The 25,767-nt window shown below is 34.7% G+C and overlaps 1 protein-coding gene across 2 annotated transcripts in view; it reads left to right on the top strand.

The window, feature by feature from the left end:
- The window catches only part of LRP1B (LDL receptor related protein 1B), a 1,892,531-nt gene that overhangs the window by 1,177,331 nt on the left and 689,433 nt on the right, over positions 1 to 25,767 (top strand). The gene's annotated exons all lie outside the window — the stretch shown is intronic.

The following is a 25,767-nucleotide window of genomic DNA, read 5'->3' as shown; positions in this document are numbered from 1 at the left end:
TTGCTATCTCTTTCCTTTCCCTCTTTGCTTTTTCCCTTTGGTTTCTCCTCTCAATACCTCCTTATTCCTTTATGCCTTCTGTGGTCTTTGTTTCCTACATTTACTCAATGCTTTACTTACTGCTTTTTTTCTTTTTTTTTTTTTTTTTGAGACGGGGTCTCACTCCGTCACCCAGGCTGGAGTGCAGTGGCACGATCTCAGCTCACTGCAAGCTCCGCCTCCTGGGCTTATGTCATTCTCCTGCCTCATCCTCCAAGTAGCTGGGACTACAGGCACCTGCCACCATGCCCGGCTAATTTTTTGTATTTTTAGTAGGGACGGGGTTTCACCATATTAGCCAGGATGGTCTCGATCTCCTGACTTCGTGATCTGCCTGCCTCGGCCTCCCAAAGTGCTGGGATTACAGGTGTGAGCCACCGCGCCCGGGCTACTTACTCTCTTTATTCTCATCCAAACCCTAAAACTATTTCAACAGTGAAAAAGAAAAAATGAAAAAAAAAAAAAGAAAGGAATAATTTTACTTTTATTTCCATACAAAATTTGTTTACATGAGGTTTGAAATAATCCCTGATTAAATGAGGATGTATTTCCAACTGACTGACTTTCTAGAGTACAAGCTAAGAAAGGAAGGAGATTATGACCATGGCTCTCAGCATATCCATGGGGATGATAACCCTGTCATTCGCCTGGCTTACTTTGCAAAATTTGATCAGTCATAGAGCATATCAATAATTTAAAAGTCATGTTGGAAATCTCACAGAAAAAAATCATTAGACTGTCAAGCAATCATACAATTAGTAGCATTTTAACAGAATTTTTTCTGCTAAGAGACTGAAAGATGTTATTTATTTCATTTATCTCACAAATATTTATTGAGGACTAAAGAATAAATAAAAGGATGAAAACATATGGCATCTGCTCAGTTTAAATATCAGCACAAACAAACAAGCAACAAAGTAATTTATTTAGTGTGGAGGGGTAGGGGAATCATATACTCCATGAGCAAAAGGAAGCATTTTCAAAGTGTTTTACACAGATATGTTTATCTTCTGCAATATTTGTCAACCTATAAGATAGACAGTTTCTAAATTGTTTTCTCCCACATAGATTCCTTTTGTCTTTTGTTTCCCCTCTTTCTCTTTAAACTGTAACTTCTTAAAACAGTGGTTATTAAATTATCTACAATACTAGGTTTTTAAAAAGCCCAGCTGTTCTGCGGATTCCCTGAGTGATGTATTAAAATACATATTGTGTGATTTTTTATTTTACCTGGAGAACTTGGATTATAAGAGTCATAGTAAAGATCCAAATATGGCTAAACAATGGCCTATAGGCCCTGAGGCAGTGAAACACAAGTTCTCATGGTTGATGGTCTTGACATGATTCCTGTCGTTCTCTGGCAATGGACATCGTAGAAATTATAATGAAAACAGAAACGAAGAAATTATTTCTGACATCCTATAAGATTTAACATGAGCATATTTGAATTCAATTTTGCTTCAAAATCAGAAGAATGCATTATCAATGAAGCTACCATTTAATATTATCTCTCATTCTCCATTATGTAATAAGTTCAAGACCTCACTCTTCTCTCTACCTCTAGCTCATTATTGTGTCCATTTCTCTATTTAGTTGTTGCATGAGTATATATGAGCTAGAACTTTTTGCCTATCATTAATATTGAGTGAAAAAAGAAAAAGTGTATGTAAAGTTTTTCTTTTTTTGCCAATATTTGAAACATTCATCTAAGAGTGGTCGACATTTCATCATTATATAACATTTTAAATATAAACAGTATTTTTCCTTCCTCACAGATGTCTTTTAAGGCTCCTCATGGGGTGTGCGTCTGTAGTCTGCTAACACTACTCCATAATGTGCCATGAAATCTAAATTGCCCTAAAGTTAATTTATTGTCATCTCAGATGTGAGATCACATCTCTCTCTTGTATGTGTATTTATCACTAAGTTTAAACGATCATTACATATTATGAAATTTTTAAAAGATTGCTTTTCCCTCATGAGTGTCCAAATTTAGTGGCACACCCCTTTGTAGGCTCTGTAGATAGTATCTCAGGTTTCACTATTGTAGAAGCAGTGGCTATTTAATGTTAATGGCCTTATTTAGAGCACCTCAATTTCACTAGTAGATTACTGTATGGGTATACTGTCAATGTGAATGGCGTATATTTCTTGTATAATTATGGAAATGATCCAGTTAGTCCACATGACTCCTTGACATGTTTCAAGCAAAGAATGAAGAGAGTTCTTGAACTAATTTGTATTGATCAGATTACACATTTTACTAGGATTCCCTAATCAAATATTCTACATGGTGAATACAAGGTGGAGGAATTGTGAAAAGTTAACATTCTAGGATGACTTTGGTAAAAGACAATTCAAAGGATTTCAAGTGGAACTTAAATATTTCTCTTCATTATTCTTTTGATTGTATATTCTGGTATAGAAGTTGTAAAATGATGACACAGATTGTTAAAGCTGATCAGCAAAGTCATTTGCACGTGCAGAATTTGTGAGCCATTGCCAAAGTAAAGCAGAAATTCGCTTTGATTAGTCATATAATTCAGTCCCTAAACCTGCTGTGGAAGAAAGAGCAGGGGATTCTGGCTTGAGTTTCAAGACTGGCTGTCAAAACTGATCAAATCCACCATATAATTGCTCAGCACTTTGCTTTACACTGCATGGATAAGCAGAGCATGTGGTGCAATTTCTCTCAACTCAAATTGTTTTCAAAAGGGTAGAAATACACTTAAATTGACTTTTAATAGTAAAGGAGGAGGAGAAACTGGGAAATGGAACATTCCATATATAATCTTCGTTTCAGAAAATTTCTAAATTTAAGTTCAATATGTATTCTCTCTAAAATCACTTTCAAAAAGAATTTATTTTTGTTAAATTTTATTTTTATAATAGATTCAGAGGGTACTTTTGCAGGTTTATTGTAAGAATATTTTGCATGATGCTGAGGTTTGGACTTCTATTAATTCTGTCACCCAGATAGTGAACATAGCACCGAATAGGAAGTGTTTCAGCCCTTGCTCACATTCCTTCTCTCCATTTTGGAGACTCTATTGTTCCCATCTTTATGGTCACGTGTACCAAAGGTTTAGCTCCCACTTACAAGTAAGAACATCTAATATATGGTTTTCTGTTTCTGTGTTAATTCACTTAGGATTATGGCCTCCAGATGCATTCATGTTGCTGTAAATGACATAATTTGTTCCTTTTTGTGGTTGCATAGTATTCCATGGTATACATGTATCACATTTCCTTTATCCAATTCACCACTGAATCAACCTAAGTTGATTACATGTCTTTGCCACTGTGAGTAGTGCAGTGATAAACATACAAGTATGGGTGTCTTTTTGGTAGAATGATTTATTTTCCTTTTGGTGTATACCGAGTAATGAGATTGCTGGGTCAAATGATAGTTCTGTTGTTGTTGTTGTTTTTGTTTGAGACTGAGTATCACTCTGTTGCCCAAGCTGGAGTGCAGTGGCATGATCTCAGCTCACTGCAACCTCCACCTCCTGGGTTCACGCAACTCTCATGCCTCAGCCTCCCGAGTAGTTTGGGACTACAGGCGTGAGCCACCACACCCAGCTAATTTTTGTATATTTAGTAGAGATGGGTTTTCACCATGTTGGCCAGGCTGGTCTCAAACTCCTGACTTCAGGTGATCCATCCACCTCAGCCTCTCAAAGTGCTGAGATTACAAATGTGAGCCACTGCCCCTGGCCCTGTTTTTACTCCTTTGAAAAATGTCCAAATTTCTTTCCACAGGGGCTGAACTAATTTACATTTCTACCAACAGCGTCTGTGTGTTCCCTTTTCTCCACAGTCTCACCAACATCTGTTATTTTTTGACTTTTTAATGACAGCCATTCTGATTGGTGTGAGATGTTATTTCATTGTGGTTTTGATTTGCATTTCTCTGATTATTAGTGGAGCATTTTTTCATATGTTTCCTGGCCACTTGTATGTCTTCTTTCTGAGAAGTGTCTGTTCATGTCTTTGGCCTACTTTCTAATGAACTTGTTTTTTTCTTATTGATTTCTTTCAGTTCTTTGTAAATTCTGGCTATTAGTTCCTTGTCAGATGTATAGTTTGCAAAGACTTGCCCCCATTCTGCAGGTTGTCTGTTTACTCTGTTGGCAGTTTATTTTGCTTGACAAATGGTCTTTAGTTTAATTAGGTCTCACTTATAAATATCTTTTGTTGCAATTGCTTTAGAGGACTTAGTCATAAATTACTTGCCTATGCCAATATCTAGAAGAGTACTTCCTAGGTTTTCTTCTAGGATTTTTATAGTTTGAAGTTTTACATTTAAGTCTTTAAGCTGTCTTGAGTTTTTATTTTTTATTTTTGTGTATAGTAATAGGGCTACAATTTCATTCTTCTGCGTATGGTTAGCCAGTGCTCCCAACGCCATTTATTGAATACGGAGTCCTTTCCTCATTGCTTATTTTTGTTGACTTTGTTGAAGATCAGTCAGCTGTAGGTGTGTAGCTTTATTTCTGAATTCTTTATTCTGTTCCGTTGATCTGTGTATCTATTTTTGTACCATTATCATGCTGTTTGGGCTACCGTAGCCTTGTAGTATAGTTTGAAGTTGGATAATCTGATGCCTCTAGCTATATTCTTTTTGCTTAGGGTTGCTTTGGCTATTTGGAATTATTTTCTATATGAATTTTAGAATGGTTTTCTAATTCTGTGAAAATTGATGCTGGTGTTTTGATAGGAATGCTGTTGAATCTGTGGATTGTTATGTGCAGTATGAACATTTTAATAATGTTGATTCTTGCAATCCATGAGCATGAAATGATTTTTTATTTGTTTGTGTCATCTCTAATTTCTTTCAGCATCTTCTTGGTTAGATGTATTCCTGGATATTTTATTTTTGTAGCTATTGTAAATGGGATTGCATTCTTGATTTATCTCTCAGCTTGAATGCTATTAGTGTATAAAAATGCTACTAATGTTTGTATGTTGCTTTTGTATCCTGAAATTTTACTGAAGTAACTTATCTGGGCTAGTTGCCTTTTGGCTTAGGGGTTCTAGATAAAATCATATCATCAGTTAAGACAGATAATGTGACTGTTTCATTTCCTATTTGGATGCCTTTTATTTCATTCTATTAACTGATTGCTCTCTCTGGGGATTCCAGTACGATGTTAAATAGAAGTGGTGAGATTAGAAATCCTCATCCTGTTCCAATCCTTAGGGGAAATGGTTGCAGGTTTTGCCTGTTCAGTATGATGTTGACTGTGGGTTTGTCATAGACAGCTCTTATTATTTTCACAAATATTCCTTTGTTGCTTAGTATGTTGAAGGTTTTATCATGAAAGGATGTTGGATTTTATCAAAGGCTTTTTCTGCATCTATTGAGATGATCATATGGTTTCTATTTTAATTCTGTTTATGTGGTGGTTCACATTTATTGATTTGAGTATGTTGAACCAAACTTGCATCCCAGGAATAAAGCCTACTGATCACGATGGATTAACATTTTAATGTGCTACTAGATTCAGTTTGCTAGTAATTTGTTGAGGAGTTTTGTGTCTGTGTTCATTAGGAATATTATGCTGTAATTTTCTTTTTTCATTGCATCTGATTTTTGGTATCAGGATAATACTGCTTTTGTAGAATCAATTACAAAGGAGTCCCTCCTCTGCAGTTTTTTGGAATAGCTTCAGTAGGATTGGTACCTGTTCTTCTTGGTAGGTCAGGTGGAATTTGACTGTGAATCCATCTGGTCTGGGACCCTTTTGCCTGGTAAGGTATTTATTATTGATTCAGCTTCAGAACTGGTTACTGGTCTGTTCAAGGTTTCAAATTCTTTCTGATTTAATCTAGGAAGTTGTGTGTTTCCAAGAATTTATCCATTTCCTCTAGATTTTCTAGTTTGTACACACAGAGGTGTTCGTAATAGTCGCTGAGAAGCTTTTGCATTTCTATGGGATCAGTTGTAATGTCACCATTGTCCTCTGGGGTTGTGCTTATTTGGATCTTCTCTCTTTTGTTCTTCATTAGTTTAGTGGCCTATTGATCTTGTTTATTCTTTCAAGGAACCAACATTTCCTTTCACTGATCCTTTGTATGGTATTTTGGGAGTCTAAATTTCTTTTAGTTCTGCTCTGATTTTTAATTATTTTTCTTTTGCTAGCCTTCGGATTGATTTGTTCTTGATTTTCTAGTTCCTTATGTGCCATGTTAGATTGTTAATTTGAGATCTTTCTATCTTCCTGATGTAGATGTTTAGTACTATAAACTTTCCTCTTAAGACTACTTTTGTCAAATCCCAGAGGTTTTAGTATGCCGTATCTCTATTTTTCATCTGTTTCAAAGAAGTTTTTAAATATCTGCCTTCACTTTGTTGTTTACACACTAGTCATTTAGAAGCAAGTTGTTTAGTTTCCATGTAATTGGGTGGTTTTGAGAGTTCCTCTGGCTATTGATTTCTATTTCTATTTCACTATAGTTTTAGAAGATGCTTGGTATGATTTTGATTTTTTAAAAATTTATTGAGACTTGCTTATGACTGAGCTTGTGGTTGATCTTAGATTATGTTTGACTGCAGATGAGAAGAATATATATTCTGGTTGTTGAGTGGAGTATTCTGTAGATGTCTATTAAATCTAATGGGTTGAGTGCTGCATTTAATTGAGTAACGAATTCATTTGTTAATTTTCTGCCTTCACAGTCTGTCTAATGCTGTCAGTGGGGCATTGAAGTCCCCCACTATTATTGTGTAGCTGTCTAAGTCTTTTCCTACATCTAGAAGTAATTGGGTGCCCTAATGTTGGGTGCATGTATATTTAGGAAAGTTAGTATTTTTGTTGACTTGAACCCTTTATCATTATGTAATGCCCTTCTTTGCCCTTTTTTACTGTTGCTGGTTTAAAGTCTATTTTACTTGATACAAGAATAGCAATCCCTGCTGTTTTTCGTTTTCCATTTGTGTGATAGATCTTTCTCCATCCCTTCACTTTGAACCTATGTGTCTCATTACATGGGAGGTGGGTCTGTTGAAAGCAACAGAAAGTTGGTTCTTGTTTTGTTTTAAACACAATTAGTCACTCTGTCTTTTAAGTGAAGCATTTAGACTATTTACATTCAAGGTTAATATTGATATAAGAGATTTTGGTTCTATCATGGTGCTATTAGCAGTTTGCTTTGTACTCTTGATTACGTAGTTGCTTCATAGGGTCTGTGGGCTATATACATATCTTTTTGTAGTGGCAAGTATTATTCTTTTATTTTCATGTTTAGAACTCCCTTAAACATCTGTTATAAGACCAGTCCAGTGGTAGTGAATTCCCTTAGCTATTGTTACTCTGGAAAAAAAATTTATTTCTCCTTCATTTATGAAGCTTAGTTTGGCAGGATATGAAATTCTGGCTTGGTGTTTCTTATAAGAATAGTAAAAATAGGCTCACGATCTCTTTTGGCTTGAAAGGTTTCTGCAGAGGAGTCTGACATTTGTCTGATAGGATTCACTTTGAAGGTGATATGACTTTTGTCTCTAGCTGCCTTTAAAATTTTTTTTTTTCATGCCGACCTTGGAAAATCTGATGACCATGTGTTTTGAAGATGGTCATCTTGTATACATCTTGCAGGAATTCTCTGAATTTCTTGTATCTGTATGTTGACCTCTCTTGTAAGATTGGGGAAATTTTCATGAACTATATCCTCAAATATGTTTTCCAAGTTGCTTAATCTTCCTGTCTCCCTGGAATGCCAGTGAGCTGTGTGTTTGATCACTTTGCATAATCCCATATTTCTCAGAGGCTTTATTCATTTTATTTTAATTATTTTTCTTTATTTTTGTGTGACTGCGTTGATTGAAAAAATTGGCCATTGAGCTTTGAAATTCTTTCCTCTTCTTGGTCTAGTCTGTTGTTAAGGCTTCCAATTATATTTTGAAATTCCTGTCATACATTTTTCAATTTATAAAAGTTCACTTTGGTTCTTTCTTAATATAGCTTTGTCATCTTTCAAATCTTGAATCATTATTCTTGTTTCACTGGATTGGATTTTAACATTGTTTTGGATCTCATTGAGTTTCCTTGCCATCCAGTTTCTGAATTCTATGTCTGTCATTTTAGACATTGTCATTTGGTTAGTGTTCATTGCTAGAAAACTAGTGTGTTCCTTTGGAGATGATGAAACACTCTGTCTCTTTGAATTGCTAGAGTTCTTGAACTGATTCCTCGTTATCTGATGGAGCTGGTGCTTCTTTTTCTTCATGAATTTGCTGTCATTTGGATGGGACTTTTTTGTTTTTATATTCTCTTTTCCCTCAAAGGTTTAACTTACATGTATGTTGTGTATAGTCAATTGGCTTCATTTGCAGGTGCTTTCAGAGGGCCAAGGTTCTGTATGAGTTACTTGGTTGTAGAAGGTTCCCATGGTAGGTTTCACTGGTATCACATGTTGAAGCAGTATGTTTTTGTTTTGTGGGATAATTCAGGCTCAATCCAGTAGATGGTATGTAAGAATAAGGGCTAGCAGGTAGGCTTTTACATAGTTGCTCTCATGTCTTTCGTATTTCAATGTGTACACAGTTATGCTCCCTTCCTTAGGTCTGGTTTGGTTTCTGGGGACCAGTCCTCACATCCTGCAACTTTGAACAGGCCTTCCAATGTCCTCCTTCTTCACCCATGGTACCTGTGTTGCCCGTATTGACTTTCAGTGTTTTCTCTCAAGAGATCTCCTTGAAATGTGATAGTTTACTCAATATTTTGTTTCCTCTCCATGGAAGAAGAGTATCTTGGCTGGGTCTAGTCAGATGTCTTGTTCTCCTCTTTACCATTTTCTTCAAAAAGGAGTTCTATAGTGATGATCCATTTTTCATCATCAATATGGTTAATACATGGGAAAGTATAAATGAATAGTTTCTCCTAGATTAATTTATACCCACTTTTTTTTCTCTTAATGTCATGCTGTTTCTTTTTCTCATTTCCAAACTTCTTATAGACAAGGAAGATGTGTCTTCAGAAAACACTGTTTCAAATATTTGAAAAAAATGTTGACATCACTGATCATTAGAGAAATACAAATCAAAACCACAATGAGATACCATCTCATGCCAGTCAGAATGGTGATCACTTAAAAAGTCAAGAAACAGGTGTTAGCAAGGCTATGGAGAAATAGGAACACTTTTAAACTGTTGATGGGAATGTAAATTAGTTCAAACATTGTGGAAGACACTGTGGCGATTCCTCAAAGACCTAGAACCAGAAATACCATTTGACCCTGCAATCCCAATACTGAGTATATACCCAAAGGATTATAAATCATTCTATTATAATGATACATACACATGTATGTTCATTGCAGCACTATTCACAATAGCAAAGACATGGAATAAACCCAAATGCCCATCAGTGATAGACTTGGTGAGCAGTCTGTCTCAATGGAAAAATAAGTAAGGCTGGGTCCCTACAGAATTTGGTATGAGGGAACTTCCTCTAAAGCCCAGGTCTGACCATTTATATTTATGTATTGCAAGGTTCTTGTGAAAAGGATGATTTACCTATAAGGACATGAAGAATAAAGTTATCATGAAACTTCAGTCTTTTCTTATAAGTCATTAACTCTCTGGCCAGAATAGTAAAATAAGGAGAGTCTGGATATACATCGCACCTATTAAATATCAAATATAAAATTAATCTCATCTCATTGTTGACAGTTTAATTCGTTTGAGTTATGTAAACTTTCACTACACTTTTTTAGGGAAATCTCAACTATATTTCACCCCTGGAATAAGCCATTTTTGAAATAAACATATAAAAAATTGTTCAGTATCTTTAGATAGCTATTTCCGCAGGTAAGTTTCTATTCAGAAATGTTTGTAACAATTTACACCAAATAGGCTGGGTGTGGTGGCTCACCCCTGTAATCACGGCATTTTGGGAAGCTGAAGCAGACAGATCACTTGAGGTCAGGAGTTAGAGACTAGCATGGCCAACATGGTGAAATCCTGTCTCTACCAAAAAATACAAAAATTAGCTAGCCATGGTGGCACAGCTGTAGTCTCAGCTACTCTGGAGGCTGAGGCATGAGAATCGTTTGAACCTGGGAGGTGGAGGTTGCAGTGAACTGAAATTGCACCACTGCACTCCAGCCTGGGTGACAGATTGAGACACTGTCTCAAAAAAAAAAAAAAAAAAAATTACACCAAATAATTCAGCATGTCCTTGATAAAGAAAGAAACATGTTTTTCCTAAAAAAATTTTACCTGTATTTTCTAATTGCAGCTAAAAGTAACTCAAATATTCCTTAAATGTTTGGATTTTCATGTTGAGGGGACATCTGACCCTGGTTTATTGTCATTGTTCTGGTTTATTGTCATTGTTCTTTAATACCTTCTTTTAGGCTATCTGAAAAGGGAATATTTATTGCCTGTTGTATTAAGTGAACACTCAGAGTAATGCTGGGTCATATGTGATATCTTATTTACATAGTAAATACACTTTAAATGCAAATATAAAAGTATGTATTGACCTACAATTTAAATTTATTATAAATATATATTTATAATATAATTTTATATTATAAATTTATTATAAATATATATTTATAATATAATTTTATATTATAAATTTATTATAAATATATATTTATAATATAATTTTATATTATAAATTTATTATAAATATATATTTATAATATTTTATATTATAAATTTATTATAAATATATATTTATAATATTTTATATTATAAATTTATTATAAATATATATTTATAATATTTTATATTATAAATTTATTATAAATATATATTTATAATATTTTATATTATAAATTTATTATAAATATATATTTATAATATTTTATATTATAAATTTATTATATATTTATAAATGTTATAAATCTTTAACAAGTTTCTAAATCCATTAGGCAACTAATTGTGTAATATTATTAATATACATGCTCACACATGCTCTTATTCTTCTGTTTTAACTGTTTATCTTTGCTTCTGCTTCGGAAACTTCTCCTTTGGCTTTTTCTTCATTTACTCATTCATGCATTCATTCATTTTCCTTACTAATTTCTTGTTCTCAGATCTAAGAAGAAAACTAAATTAAGTTTATCTTGTGTTTGTACTTTAACAGTTAAGCATGATATTTGATACTGTGAATGCACAGTAAATGTTGAATAAAAGAGTATTTCTTGGACACAAAATTTGATTAGACTCTCAGAATCCATCCCTTGTAGTACTTTTTTTCTCTTTCTTTATCTTACCCCCAGATCATAGAGTTTAGTGTTATGATAATATACAAGACTAATCATATCAATCGAGTTTGTACATTTTCTTAGTACAATGTAATCATTTTCATTTATTCAATAAATACTGGAAATTTCAGTCAGGATTCAATAAAATAAAACTGATAGGCTGTCTTCCATATCTTTTGTTATTGTTTATTTCTTTTGCTTATGTCCCCTTTGCCCAATAAATAGTGAATTTCCGAAAGATAGAAAAATTTTTAATTTTTCTGTATATATCATTTAGCAATAAATGCCCGTGAGAAGATACTGTTGATAATATAGGGGAAGAAAAGGGAGTTAATGTATGTTAGTGACCCACTAATTGTCCGACATTTTATATTTGTTACTTCATTTAATCCTCACAGTAAGTACTACTATTCAGGGAGGTTTAGATATTTTCCCAAGATTATGCAGCTGAAGTTCCAAAGACTGACTGCTCTTTATTCCTATATCCAGTCACCTGTCTCTGCAGCTATAGAATATAATCTCTTTTTTCCCCTAACTTTCTGTGAACTAACATTTAAATGAACCCCCAGTAAGTGCTACCTTGCTCTCAATTGCATACTCAATTTCAATTAAAGATGACAAAAGAAAGGCATTTCTACTTACTACAGATCACTGTAATGAAATTACACAAAGAGCACTGGAAGGGATCTAGGCCCTTATATTAAATAGTTACAATAAGTCTGTCTGTCTGTCTTTTTTGTTTTTATTCTCCTTTACTTTTCATAATTCACCTTGATAAAATAGATTCTAGGACTTTTTCATTGCAATAGTTGTGGACATTCTCACACTATTCAGTTCACACAAAGACCATATTTGTCTTTCATAAAAGTTTTATCTCATACGTTAAAAAAAATAGGAAGCTGGGAGAAAATTAAGATCATTTAGTTCAGTTATTTTATTGTGTAGATGAGGAAAAGGTCTCAGCAAGCTAAAATCTTATCCTTATAAGTATATAATGGTAACAAGAACATTTATGCTGCTTCCTGGAAGGAGCTGATTGCATCCTGCGTTAGAGATGTTGATTGAGACAGTGACTTTTGAACCATAAGGACATTTTTGGGGGAGATTCTGGCTTCAAACAATCGTGCTGTGTTCTTTGTGGAAAATCAAGGTAGTGCTGACAATACTATGTACCAAAAAAAAACAAACAATGTCCTACCAACAGAGGTTGAATCCACTCAAAGCAGCGTGGCTATCAAAACTTGATTTTTAATGGAAAACTGAGATTAGATATTTAGGCATAGAGAGAAAGGAAATTAAAACCAATATATTATGACTTCCAATCAATATCATACTCTATCTCAGCTAACCCACAATCTTTAGCACCATACTTGAATCCTTATCACATAGAAAACAAGATACCAGTAAATACTGTACATAAATACAAATACTGACTCAGTCACCTCTTCTGTTTCTTTCATGAGAACATTGTTTTAATTGTTCTAAAATACTCATAGCACAAAATTTACCATCTTAAAGATTTTAATTGCACATTTCAGTGGTATTAAGTACATTCATATTGTTGTACAAGCATCAACACTCCTTCATATCTAGAAATCTTGTCATCTCGCAAAACTGTAACTCTACCCATTAAACAATAATTACCTATTCTTCCTTATCTCTAGTTCCCAGAAACCACCGTTCTACTTTTTGTGCCTATGCTTTTTATAACTCTAAGTATCTAATATAAGTGGAATCCTACAGTATTTGTTTTTGTTTGTGACTGATTTATTTTACTCAGCACAATGTCACCAAGTTTCTTCCATACTGTAGCATATGTCCGTATTTCCTTCCTTTAAGTCTTGAATGATCAGGAGGGGCTTCTGTCATTTTACCAATTGTTTCCTGTGTACCCTTTAGTACTTTTTGTTCCTCAATTCCTGCATTACTGCCCTTTTATGTTTAGTTGGCATTTTGTGATGAAATGTTTAAATTTATTTCTCATTTGCTTTTGTGTATATTCTATAGCTTATTATCTTTGTGGTTATCATGGGATTACATTTAACATCCTAAAGTTATAACACTCTAATTTATATTTAAAGCAGTTTAACTTCAATAACATACAAAAACTCTGCTTCTTTATATCCCTGTCTCCACTCCTTTCAGTTATTGATGTCACAAAATCACAGCCTTATATTAGGTTGGTGCAAAAGTAATTGGCGGTTTTTACCATTACTTTTAATGGCAGAAAACACAATTACTTTTGTACCAACCTAATACATTGTATGTCTGAAACATAAACTAATAATTTTTTAAAAAACGCATTAATCTTTTAAATTGTGTAGAAAACAAAATGTGATTTGCAAACAAAAGGTACAATAATGCTAGCTTTTAGAATAATATTTTTTTCAAAGTTAGTCTTTTAAATCATGTAGGAAACAAGAAGTATAGAACAAATCACTGTTAAAATAAGACTAGACTTTGTAATTGCCCACATATTTACCCTTCTTGTGATTTTTATTCCTTTATACACCTTAAGGTTACTCTCTATTTTCCTTTCATTTCACCAGAGAACTCCCTTGAGTATTTCTTGCAGGAAAGGTCTAGTGGTAAGGAACTCCCTAAGCTTTAGTTCATCTGGGAAGGTCTTAATTTCACCTTCAATTTTGAAGGGCAGTTTTGCCAAATACAGGATTCTTGGATGACAGGATTTTGTTTGTTTTCTTCCTTTTCTTTTCTTTTTTATTTATTTATTTATTTATTTATTTATTTATTTTGAGACGGAGTCTCCCTCTGTCAACCAGGCTGGAGTGCAGTGGCACAATCTCAGCTCACTGCAACCTCCACCTCCCAGGTTCAAGCAATCTGCCTGCCTCAGCCTCCAAAGTAGCTGAGATTACAAATGTATGACACCATACCTGGCTAAATTTTGTATTTTTAGTAGAGACGGGGTTTTACCATGTTGACCAGGCTGGTCTTGAACCCTTGACCTCAAGTGATCTGCCCATCACTGCCTCTCAAAGTGCCAGGATTGCAGGCATGAGCCACCACGCCCAGGCAAGTTTTTTTTTTCTTTTGACACTTTGAATTTACACACACACACACACACACATATACACACAGAATCAGTCTAAGCTGATATGCATATATATAGGTATATGTATGTATATGTGTGTGTGTATACATACACTTAACATATCACACATATATATATATAGTGTGTGTATATATATATATATATGTGTGTGTGTGTGTGTGTGTATCAGCAGATTTCTCACCAGAAACTTGGATATACATATCAGCCCACACTGCCATCCAAGCTTCCAATGAAAAATCTGTTGATAATCATACTGAGGATCTCTCATATGTGATGAGTATCTTCTCACTTGCCGCTTTCAAGATTTTCTCTTTTTCTTTAGATAGTTTGCTTATAATGTGTGCTGGTGTAGATTTCTTTGAATTTATCCCACTTGGGGATGGTTGAGCTTCTTGGATGTATATATTCGTGTATTTCATCAAACTTTAAAGTTTTCTTTAGATATTCTCGCTCCCTTCCTCCTTCTTCTGGAAAATTTATATATTGCTCTTCTTCATGGTGCCCTGCAAGTCTCTTATACTGTGTTCAGTTTTCTTTGATTTTTTTCCCTCTTTTCCTCAGATCAGTAAGTCCCATTGTCCTATCTTCAAATTTGCCTGTTTTTTCTTCTTCCAGCTCAAATCTGCCTTTGAATCTCTTTAGTGAATTTTTCATTTTAGTTATTGTACTTTTCATCTCCAAAGGCTTTTCATTTTCTTTTTAGGCTTATCTCTTTAAAGATATCAAAGTATCTTTTGGTATTTCATTTGTTCATCCATTGTTTCTTGACTTTCTCCACATCTTCTTTGACTTTTTTATGCATCTTTAAGCCAGTTGTTTTAAATTCTTTGTCTAGTCCATCTACCATTAGATCTTTGTCAGAGATACTTTTCATTGGTTTATTTTGTTTTCTTTGAATGGGCCTTTGAATAATATACCCTTCTTTGCATGCCTTGTGATTTTTGTTTTTGTTGTTGAAAACTAGAAATTTGAATCTAATAATGTGATAACTCTGGAAATCAGATTCTTCCCCTTAAATTGCTGTAGGTTATCTCTGTGCCACAGATTACCCTGGGATATAAACTTAAGGTCTTTTCAGGTCTTTCTTAGCCTGTGACTTTCCCTTGGTATACACAGTAACTTTCTAATTTCATTTGTATAAGTGGTTGTGTTTGAACGTCCTAGTCTTTTATATCTAGCTCCCAAAAGGGGAACTGAGTAAAATGAAATGAAAGAAAGTGGGCACTGGCTCTTAAAATTCCCTGGAAGCCACTTCAGCTAGAAATGGAGGGACTTGTAACGATGGAGAGAGGTGCAATGACAATGGCCACCACCTCTTTGCACCTTTGCGATCAGTGACAACAGTCAGTAATCAAAGCACGGATCCCAGAATTTGGAGGGCAGATCCTGTCTGTCTACTCTGGATCACACAAGCTGTGTGCAAGCTGCTCCAGGAATACAGGCCTGATTGTTTGCCATAGAACGGGGGTCTGAGGGATTCATAGGTGTGACTGTGCTAAGAGCTGAAACTAACCTAAATTAACTACAATTTACCATCTAAGCCTTACCCTGGAAGTTGCAAGGGTTCAATAGACTTGAGTTCCAAAATAGTTTGCATTAGAAAGATCCTGCTAGTGCAATTGTTGTCTGGGTGGAGAGATGTATTCCTGTTGCTTTCTATTCTGCTGTCTTTCTATGATCCTCATTCAATTCATATTTACCAAGACAAACACATAGTGCAAAAACAACTGCTGTTATTTTTCAGTAACTAAATTTTATTGAGAGTAAAGCACTGGCTTTGAATTTAGGGGAATTCCCAAATTATGTGTTATAGACTCAGCAAAATCATATGTTCTTCTGTCCTGATTTTTTTGACTATTTACTTTTAATAAAACTATGCATTATTTTCTCACAAAATACAATTAAAGTAAAACTTAAGTTCTAATTTTAGAGAAGTATAATATCTATTTTCAATGAAATACAAATTGTCTGGCTCAACTTTATTCTCTCACAGATTGATTTATTTTCCTTAGAATATAATACCACTGAGATATATAAACAATGTTAATTATTAATGGATTTTATCCATAGGAAACCTCTTTTTGTTTTCCAAGACAAAATAACGCTTTAAAGGTCATTTTAACCTTAATACTGAAACCAACTGATGTCTTTATATCAAAAGTAAAGACAACTCAAGGCTTTTGAATCACTTAATAACAAAGCCTATTTCTAACAATGTGCTTATCATGAAAATTAAAACCAGTAACTGTAATTTAAAAAATAAAATATTAGAACATGGTTCATAAGAATAGAAAAAAGAAGCCAATTATCTTTATTTTTACTATGCAGAAAATTAGCATTGGGTTCACCTGTATTTCTGGATAAATTTAGCTTTTTTAGTAAGACAATTATTATGCACTTTGACATCAGAGTAACATCCCTTGTTTTGTTAAAGATATAATTAATAGCGTAAAGACCTAATTTTAATGAAGAACCTCACCCTGTTGTCCTGCTTTTTTAGCAGAGCTTAAAAAATGAAAAAAGTCAATTAATTTCCTTAGTCTTTAGATTCTGTTTCCCTATTCTCAAGTTATGATTAATGACTATTAAAACTGTAGGATTTCAGGCATTCAGCAAAAAATAAACAACATGGAGACAAAAAACATGAATAACCTAAAAAATAATGACTTCATTCCTCAGTAATGAGACATGTCCATGCTTTTGTGATAATAAAGAAATAAGCAATGGGATAAAGTGCTGCCTTTTCTTTGAGAAGTAGTTGGTATTTGGCTTCCTTTAGAACCTATTTGACCTGTCAGCATTTGTTTTCTTATTTATATGAAGCTTCAACTGAATTTGCATTTAGATATTATTTTCCTGCACTATACTGAACAGATCATTCACTTTTTGTTAGGATATTTATTTGAAGTCTAGGTGGGCATTTGTGCATGCATGGCTACCTAAAGAAAATGTATTGCCATTATATACATCCAAAATCTTTTTATGAATGACTTTGATGCCTAAAAGCATCCATATAAGTTAATACAATATTCTGTGCATTTAATACTCTGTAACATTCTGGTATCAGAATATATATACATATATATGTGTATATGTATATGTGTATGTGTGTATATATATACACATATGTGTGTGTGTGTGTATAGAGAGAGAGAGAGAGTGTCTCACTCTTTCACCCAGGATTGAGTGTACTGGCACAATCACAGCTCACTGAAACCTAAAACTGAACTCAAGCAGTCCTCCCCTCTCAGCCTCCTGAGTAGCTGGGACTACAGGTGCATGCCACCATGCCCTGCTAGTTAAGAAAAAAAAAAAAATTATAGAGACAGAGTCTCACCATATTGCCTAGGCTGGTCTCAAACTCCTGACTTCAAGTGATCCTCCTACTTCAGCCTCCCAAAGCACTGGAATTAAGGGAATTAGCCACTGTGCCTGGGTTGTTATTGTTGATATGTATATACTTGATTATCATGTTCTGTGAATCACAAACAATATTTAGAATAGTTTAGAACAAGGGTGGGCAAACCTATTCTGTAAAGGATTAGACAGTAAATATTTTAGGCTTTGCCTGTTGCAACTACTCAAAGCTGCTGTTGTAGCATGGAAGAAACCCTAGACAATATGTCAACAAATGAGTGTGTCAGGGTTCCAATAAAACTTTATTTACACAAACAGGTGGTAGACTGGAATTAGTTTGCAGGTTGCAGCTTGCTGACCCCTCATTTAGAGCACAAGGAGATGTATTATAAAGATCTGTAATCTCGAATAATCCTACACCCATATATTATAGAATATGAAATGCATTGGACAAAGGCAAAAGGGAGAAGAAGGGGATGAAGTAAGAATAAATAAATTATTAACAATTTTTAAATTATATTCTCCATCCCTCCCTCACAGAGATATCTCATAAGTATGTGCTTATGCACATTCTTTCTACAAAATGTTTGACATCATTTTTAAAGTTCAAATTAAATAATATCTTTTGTTCAGTTTTTTCCTAGAAAATATTTGCTACCACTAAGCACACTGGTAAACCAAACAGTAATTTCCAAATGTAGCCTATCCACATTGCAATTTCTTTTACTTAATATTTGATAACTAACATATCTGTTAAGTTGATTGGTTAATACAAACAGTGAATGGGAAACTTGATTTCTCAATTACTTTACATAGCCAATTCAGCGGATTAATGCGTCTATCCACTTATATTTAGATAATGTAAGAGTTCATCATTCTTCTGATACTTATATTTTAAATGAAATGTTCATGGTGTTCTGGATGTCAAAACATAAAATTGTAATTAACTAAATCAATGTTTTATGTAGATTTTGCTTCGATAGTACTTTAACTTGGGTGATATTTAGAACTCTACATTGAAACTTCCGTTTCGACTTATTCTTTGAATGTCTGTTTTGAACACTAAAGATAATTTAACTTCTGCCTAGTTATCCACACATTATTTTCCATTCCCTTCTATTAAACTTTTCTAACTGACTCAGACAGTAAACCTATATAAAGTCTTGAAATCTTGTATTTTTTTTCACTTATCATTAAGTCCTAAAGTCTATGTACTCATGACGAATTTTGATGGTTTCATCCAATATCTTATCAGGATAATCTCCAGTGGTGACTACATATAAGGAGGTAAAAGGAGTTTGTTGAAATTAAAGGGAAAACACAAAAACCACATTCTGGACATGTGTGTGAGGTTAAAGGTAGGGAAGTGACATGTGAATAATAAACCAAGAAATATGGTGAATCCAGATGACCTATAGGCAGTCATGAAGGTCCAATGGGATAAGGACTAGTTGATTTAAGAAGAAAGACTTAGGCTTGATTGCATTGTTAGTTCACAGCAGAGATCATACATTAGGTAGGCAGCATCCCCTAGGGAGTTTATCCCACATTACATAGAAAAGAGCAGGACAATCACCAATCCCAACACAAACCAGTTAGCCCAAAGTCTGGGAGGTGGCTTTTAATAAGCATCTGTCTGCTGAGGATCTCTAGAAACTGAGGGCAGGCTAAACTCCTTAGGGGGATATTAAGGTTCCCCTCAGACAGGAACAGACAAAGGTATGTCCACATTCTGTTGGTTAACAGAATGAGGCTATGGATGTGCTGCCAGACCAGCTTCTAAGTAGTGTCAGGGCTGGAGAAGAAATCTGAAGCAAAAGGCTGCCTTAGGTGCAGGAATTATTAATACATAGTGATTCACAGAAAAGCTAAGAACAGAGCAAGGACTGACACATGGTGATTATAACGGGGAGCTCTATGCACATCCAATATACAGTGCTTTTTAATTTTCAAAGCACTTTACAATGAATGACAAGTTAAAGGTGTAAACTCCATTAAAATAATCGAAAAAGAAAAAGACTTCTCCCTCAGATTGGCCTCACAATTTAAATATTCCATTGTATTTGCAGCATCATTCTTGGCTATTTTCTAAGGGGGCTTTAACAATTTTTATATACCAGAAAGTATATTCTGAATAAAAATACTTATATTTATGATTTTTGCAATACTAATTTTCATTTTTTTAACATTAGGAGGAAAACAGTTTTTTTTTTCTGTCACTGTACAGTTGCTAGTCTTCTAACTATAAATATTTAGTCACAGTGAATTCATTTAAATATTGGAATAAATTCTACTAGCAGTTGCCACATTTCCTTCAGGGCTCTGTATTTACTTATTTATCAGAGTCCCCAAATTGTATGCTTGGTTTAAATAGCTTCGGGGCAAAAATACAATAAAATTGTATTAGTTAAAAATATAACTGGCATCAGCAACATGAAAACATAACAGCAAAACAGCATGCACATATACATATAAATAGTCATCATTTTAACAGTCTGTTGGGACAAGCCCAACAGCTATCTATTACAAAGATAGATTGTGTGCCAAGCCCTGAAGCTTAAGAAACTGGGACTCTGGGGAACCATACCGGCTTGGAACTCAAGCTGGAATGGTCATCATAGGTTCTTCAGAGGGATGTAGCTCTCCATCTGGAGGAAAATCAACAACAGTTAACAGAAGCGGATTTCAAATTTGGCAGGAAGGTCAAGAGATAATAAAACCTCATGACTTTTTTCTGTTTTCTGGCAGAAGATGGCAGCATTCCTAAACATCAACACCCACCCAAACCTAACAGATATTGAGAAATGGGTTTGAGATATTTTTAATTTATAGTAAGGAAGTAGAATGAGAAGTGGGAAGTAAAACTCTGTGTGTGTGTGTGTGTGTGTGTGTGTGTGAGTCTATATGACTGTGGTATAAACTTTAAGTGTGCAAGCAGATAAAACAGATGCATATACATAAAACCCTTATAAATGTGAAGGTTCTTGGAGATTTTATTCTGTTTATTGTTTAAATGGTCTCAAAGTGATCTACATAAACTGCAAGTCTGATTACATCAGAATCTAGCTGTAGTCTTTCTGTGGTTCCCAAATGCCTATAAGGTTATATCCAAGACATTCAGCACAACACACAAGATCTTTCAAGATCTAGGCCTTGCCCACCAACCTAGCTTTCTCTTTCTCCCCTCTTCTGCTCACACATTACACAAAATTTTATTAATACTGCTGGCTTTGTGCAGAAAATCTTTTGTTCCATTTAATTTTTTCCTCTGCCTGACTCTTAATTCTGACCCAGAACACTCTGATTAATTTTCTGTCATAGAGATGCCTAGTATGAAATCCCCAAGTCCAGGACAGCCTTCCCCTCTGTGTGTTCTCCTGGCATTCTCTCTTATCAGAGCATTTAAGACATTGTTTGTAACTGCCTACATAGCCTACTTATTTGAATAATCACTATTCTGAAATCTTTTCAAATGCAAAAAATATGCCTCCCATTTTGCATCTGGACTCCACCGAAACCCATTTATCTGTTTTTTCTACTTCTACTCAAGTCTTGTAAAATCCGTGTTTTCACACAGCAGCTCGCAAAAATGTTAAGCAATGTAAATTAAATTATATCACCATCATTTCTCTGCTTCAAAATCTCTAACGGATACCTATTGTGCTTATCTTATCTTAGCATAATTTTTGATAAATCTCTACAAGAGTCACCCCTACCTACCTCTCAGGTCTCCTTTTACTCACTTACTACCATTATATATATTTTTCTTTTTCTGTAAAAATTAAGCTCTTTCCTGCTTTTAGGTCTTTGCAATTGCTATTCCTTCTGTGTGTTCTTTGTCCTAACATCTTCATGGCTAGCTCTTTCCCGTCATTTTGGTCTCACTCAAGTGGCACCTTCTGTAATCACCCTTTTTAATATTTTTCCTATAACCAAGTCATTCCTGATGGCAGCCATCATTGATATTGACAATGTATTTCTATTTATTCTCTTTTCTGGGCCCATGGTAAGGTTGTACTTCCTGGGACCTTTGTGGTTGACTGGGACTGATAAGATGGGGCCCCACGCTATATGATGAGGTTTGTTCAATGAATTGTGATCAGAAATGATGTATCTTCCTTTTGCGTCGGATATGAGACCATCCAGAACCCTTGTTTCCCTCTCGCCTGCCAACTGCAAACATTCAAGTTGGTCTCTTATTCATCAGCTTGGGTCTTTGAATGACCACCACAGGGATAGCCCACCTACTGATCCACAATAGATATGTAAAATGAGCCATAATTAAGTTGTATATGTGTGTAAGGTGCAGTGATTTTGTATTGGTCTGTTATCACAGCATAACCAGTCTGTTATTCTCTGTTATACTATCTATAATATTACTCTGATCCGTTTTCTTCACAGCACTTATGACTTTCTTAACTAATTTAGTTGATTTCTTGTATAATTATTTATTAAAAGCCTATATGCTCCCTTCTCTGCTCATGTTCAAGTTTTATGAGAATAAGTCTCTGAACACATGGTTCCATGGTGTAATGGTGAGCACTCTAGACTCTGAGAATAAGTCTCTGTCTTATTCCTTGCTCTAGCCCAGTGCCTAAAAGAATGCCTGCCGACTGGGCACAATGACTCTTGCCTGTAATCCCAGAAATTTGAGAGGCCAAGGTGGGCAGATCAGCTGAGGTCAGGAGTTCGAGGCCTGCCTGGACAACATGGTGAAACCTCACCTCTACAAAAATACAAATAAATAAATAAATAAAATAAAAAATAAAACTAAAAATAAATGAATAGCCAGGCATGATGGCGGGTGCATGTAGTCCCAGCTTCTGGGGAGGCTGAGGTGGGAGAATCACTTGAACCTGGGAGGCAGAGGTTGCAGTGAGCCAAGAGTGCACCATTGCACTCCAGCCTGGACAACAGAGTGAGCATCTATCTCAAAAAAAAAAAAAAAAAAAAGCCTTCCTCGTTATAATACTACTCTGCCTCACATAACTGGTAATGTATTGAACTTTTCATAAAAGAACAAATTTTATCATGATCTTACAATAGCGTAAAATAAATGATAAATTTTATTAGAAAACAAACAGGCTGAACGCCAATGATTTAAATATAAAAATTAATGACTTTATAAATGCTTTTCGATTATTATATGAATGAATTCTATTTTTGTTCTTGAGTTTTTATATGAAAAAAACCATACAAGAGGTTAAAAATGGTATAATCATAAAACTGAGCAGACTCCAAAGTTTAATTATGTGGATTTGAATCTCATCTCTGCTACTTATCATGTGCATAACTACAGGAAAATTAATCATTTCTGTAACATGAGATGCTTTCAATAGGCAATTCCATTTATTTGTGTGAGACAGAGTCTCCCTCTGTCCGCCAGGCTGGAGTGCAGTAGCACCATCTTGGCTCATTGCAATCTCTGCCTCCTGGGTTCAAGTGATTCTCGTGCCTCAGCCTCCCAAGTAGCTGGGATCACAGGCATGAGCCACCACACCTAGCTAATTTTTGTATATTTAGTAGAGATGGGGCTTCACCATGTTAGCCAGGCTGGTCTCGAACTCTGACTTCAGGTGATCTGCCTGCCTTGGCCTCCCAAAGTGCTGGAAGTACAGGTGTGAGCCACTGCGCCTGACCTATTTATTTATTTTTTAATCAAAAGGAGCTGATGGTTGTTCCTTTTTCCACTGGGTTCAATCTGATGTAATTAATATAAAGCATAAGCAAAATGGAGTGCCATCTAAGCTACCATATCAATGCAAGGTACACAGGATGGGAGATAAAGAAACACTCAGAGAAATGTGAGGTCTTGGCATTCCTCTTGAAGGCCACCTTGAGAGTCAAGAAAACCTCTAACTTTCTGACACAGGGAAAAAAATGCACATCAATAAAAAGCATCATGTATAATTTCTGGGCTTTTATAAATCCCCTAAAATCTACTCATGAAGTTCCCGAATATATAGACCCAATCCTAGGTATTTTTTTAAAGTCAAATGAGTCCTAAAAATAATGGACATTAGCTGGGTGCAAAGGCTCATGCCTGGAATCCCAGAACTTTGGGAGACTGAGGCGGGAGAATCTCTTGAGGCCAGGAGTTCAAGACCAGTCTAGGCAACAAAGTAGGACCCTGTATGTACAGATTTTTTTTTTAATTAGCTGGGTGTGGTGGCACACACTTGTGGTCCCAGCTACTTGAGAGGCTGAGGTGGGAGAACTGTATGAGTCCAGGAGGTTGAGGCTGCAATGAGCCATGATTGTACCACTGTACTACAGCCTGGGTGACAGAGCAAGACCCTGTCTCAAAAACAACAAAAATAAAAACAACAGCAAAAATCATGGACATTAGTAGGTGACATTCTGAAGACAAGAGGGCAATCCAGGCTGGGGAGAATATATAACCAAGACAAGGAGTTACACATTAGTGATGTGTATGTGCATTATTAGAGAATCGTTATCCTCTTTAGGTTTGAAAGTTCACAATATTATATTTTCTTCTTCGGACTATACTCTTGTTTTATGTTATTATAATGCAGTTGTTTATGGTGACCGTTAGTAGATGTTATGTCAGCATACAGAGGTTCAGACATGGGTAGCTTAAGAAGAAAAAAAAAAAAAAGAAAATCTCCAGGTAAATATAACATTTGTATTTAAATGTATAAGGTAAATATTTATTTAGAATAAGAAAACAAATGAGTGGATTCACTCATGAAACACAAATAAATAAACAATAGCAAACAAAGCAAATGGAAAAAACCTTAGACAATAACAGCATACTCTCTCTCCTCAAAGATTCTGCTTTGATCTTTATAAAAGGAAGGTGCTAATGTAATTGAGTTTGGCCCCATATAAAGCAGGTAGTAGCTGTCAACTTTGCAAAGATGCCAGCCCAAGACGCTCCCTAATTTTCAAAGTACTAGAGAATCTAGGTTTTTATTGGAAATTCTCAGATTTTTAAAAGACCAATAGTGTGTTCGTCAAACATACTGAGGAACAGTTTCAATATATGAGCTGCCAGTCTTTGATTCTTATTTTCGAGAATGTGGAAAAATCAATAGATTACACCTTCCATTCTTTATTAAATATTTGAAATCTCTGACAATTACCTGAAATACAATTTTTAAATGTTATTGGTTGAGCTCATACTACAGGCTATAAAAGTCAGATGAGCCAAGGTATGTTTTGTTTTGTTTTCAACGAAAGTTAAGTAGAAGGAAAGAAGAAAAAAAGCCCTTTCATTGCTGCAGGGAAGCTGGGCTCTTCACCATAGAGTGATGCACAGAGCTGATTGGGCCTTGGAGGTCTATCTGAGTTGTCTCTTTTCTTCTTCCTGAGTATTGAACTAATGTAGGAGTTTCAAGTTATAACCTAGGCTTAAAGACTTCACAATATCTTGTTTATGAAACCAGTCCCAAAATAATTCTTTACAACTGTAGTAGCTATGTCATACAGTCATTCCTCCATATACACTGGGGATTGGTTTCAGGACCCTGAAGATATCAAAATTCAAGAATGCTCAAGTTTCTTATATGAAATGATGTAGTACTTGCATATAACCTATGCACATCCTCCCATAATATACTTTAAATCATCTCTATATTATGTATAATACCTAATACAATGCAAATATGATATAAATAGTTATACTATATTGTTGATTGATTTTTCTTTTTATTGTTGCATTCCTATTTCTTGTTTTCTTTTTCCAGATATTTTCTAAATACATTTGTTTGAATCATTGAATATATTTCTATATAGAGCACTCTGCAGACCCTAAATAAATATGGTGGGAAATTGCTATATCACATTTTATATATATCTCCCCCTTGTGCACAGACTTTACCATCTTTATTGATTGTGTGTGATTGATTGTGTGTGTGCAAACCAAGTATTTTATCTAACCATAAAGATGGTATGTTCAAAGTGAGAATGAATTAGATAGCTAGAATACTAGAAAAATAAAGTTTTTGTTTTTGGAGGGGATTTAAAGCAAGCCAAAACTCAACGCTTTTTTATTGCATGTGTTCTTAGCAGTGGTCACTTTTGAAAATTAGTCCTTGTGGTTTTCTATTACA

This window comes from Gorilla gorilla, chromosome 11 (genome assembly GCF_029281585.2).
Source record: "Gorilla gorilla gorilla isolate KB3781 chromosome 11, NHGRI_mGorGor1-v2.1_pri, whole genome shotgun sequence".
NCBI classification, from domain to species: domain Eukaryota; kingdom Metazoa; phylum Chordata; class Mammalia; order Primates; family Hominidae; genus Gorilla; species Gorilla gorilla.
The sequence above is the reverse complement of the archived record's forward strand: the minus strand, read 5'-3'. Positions and strand labels throughout refer to the sequence as shown.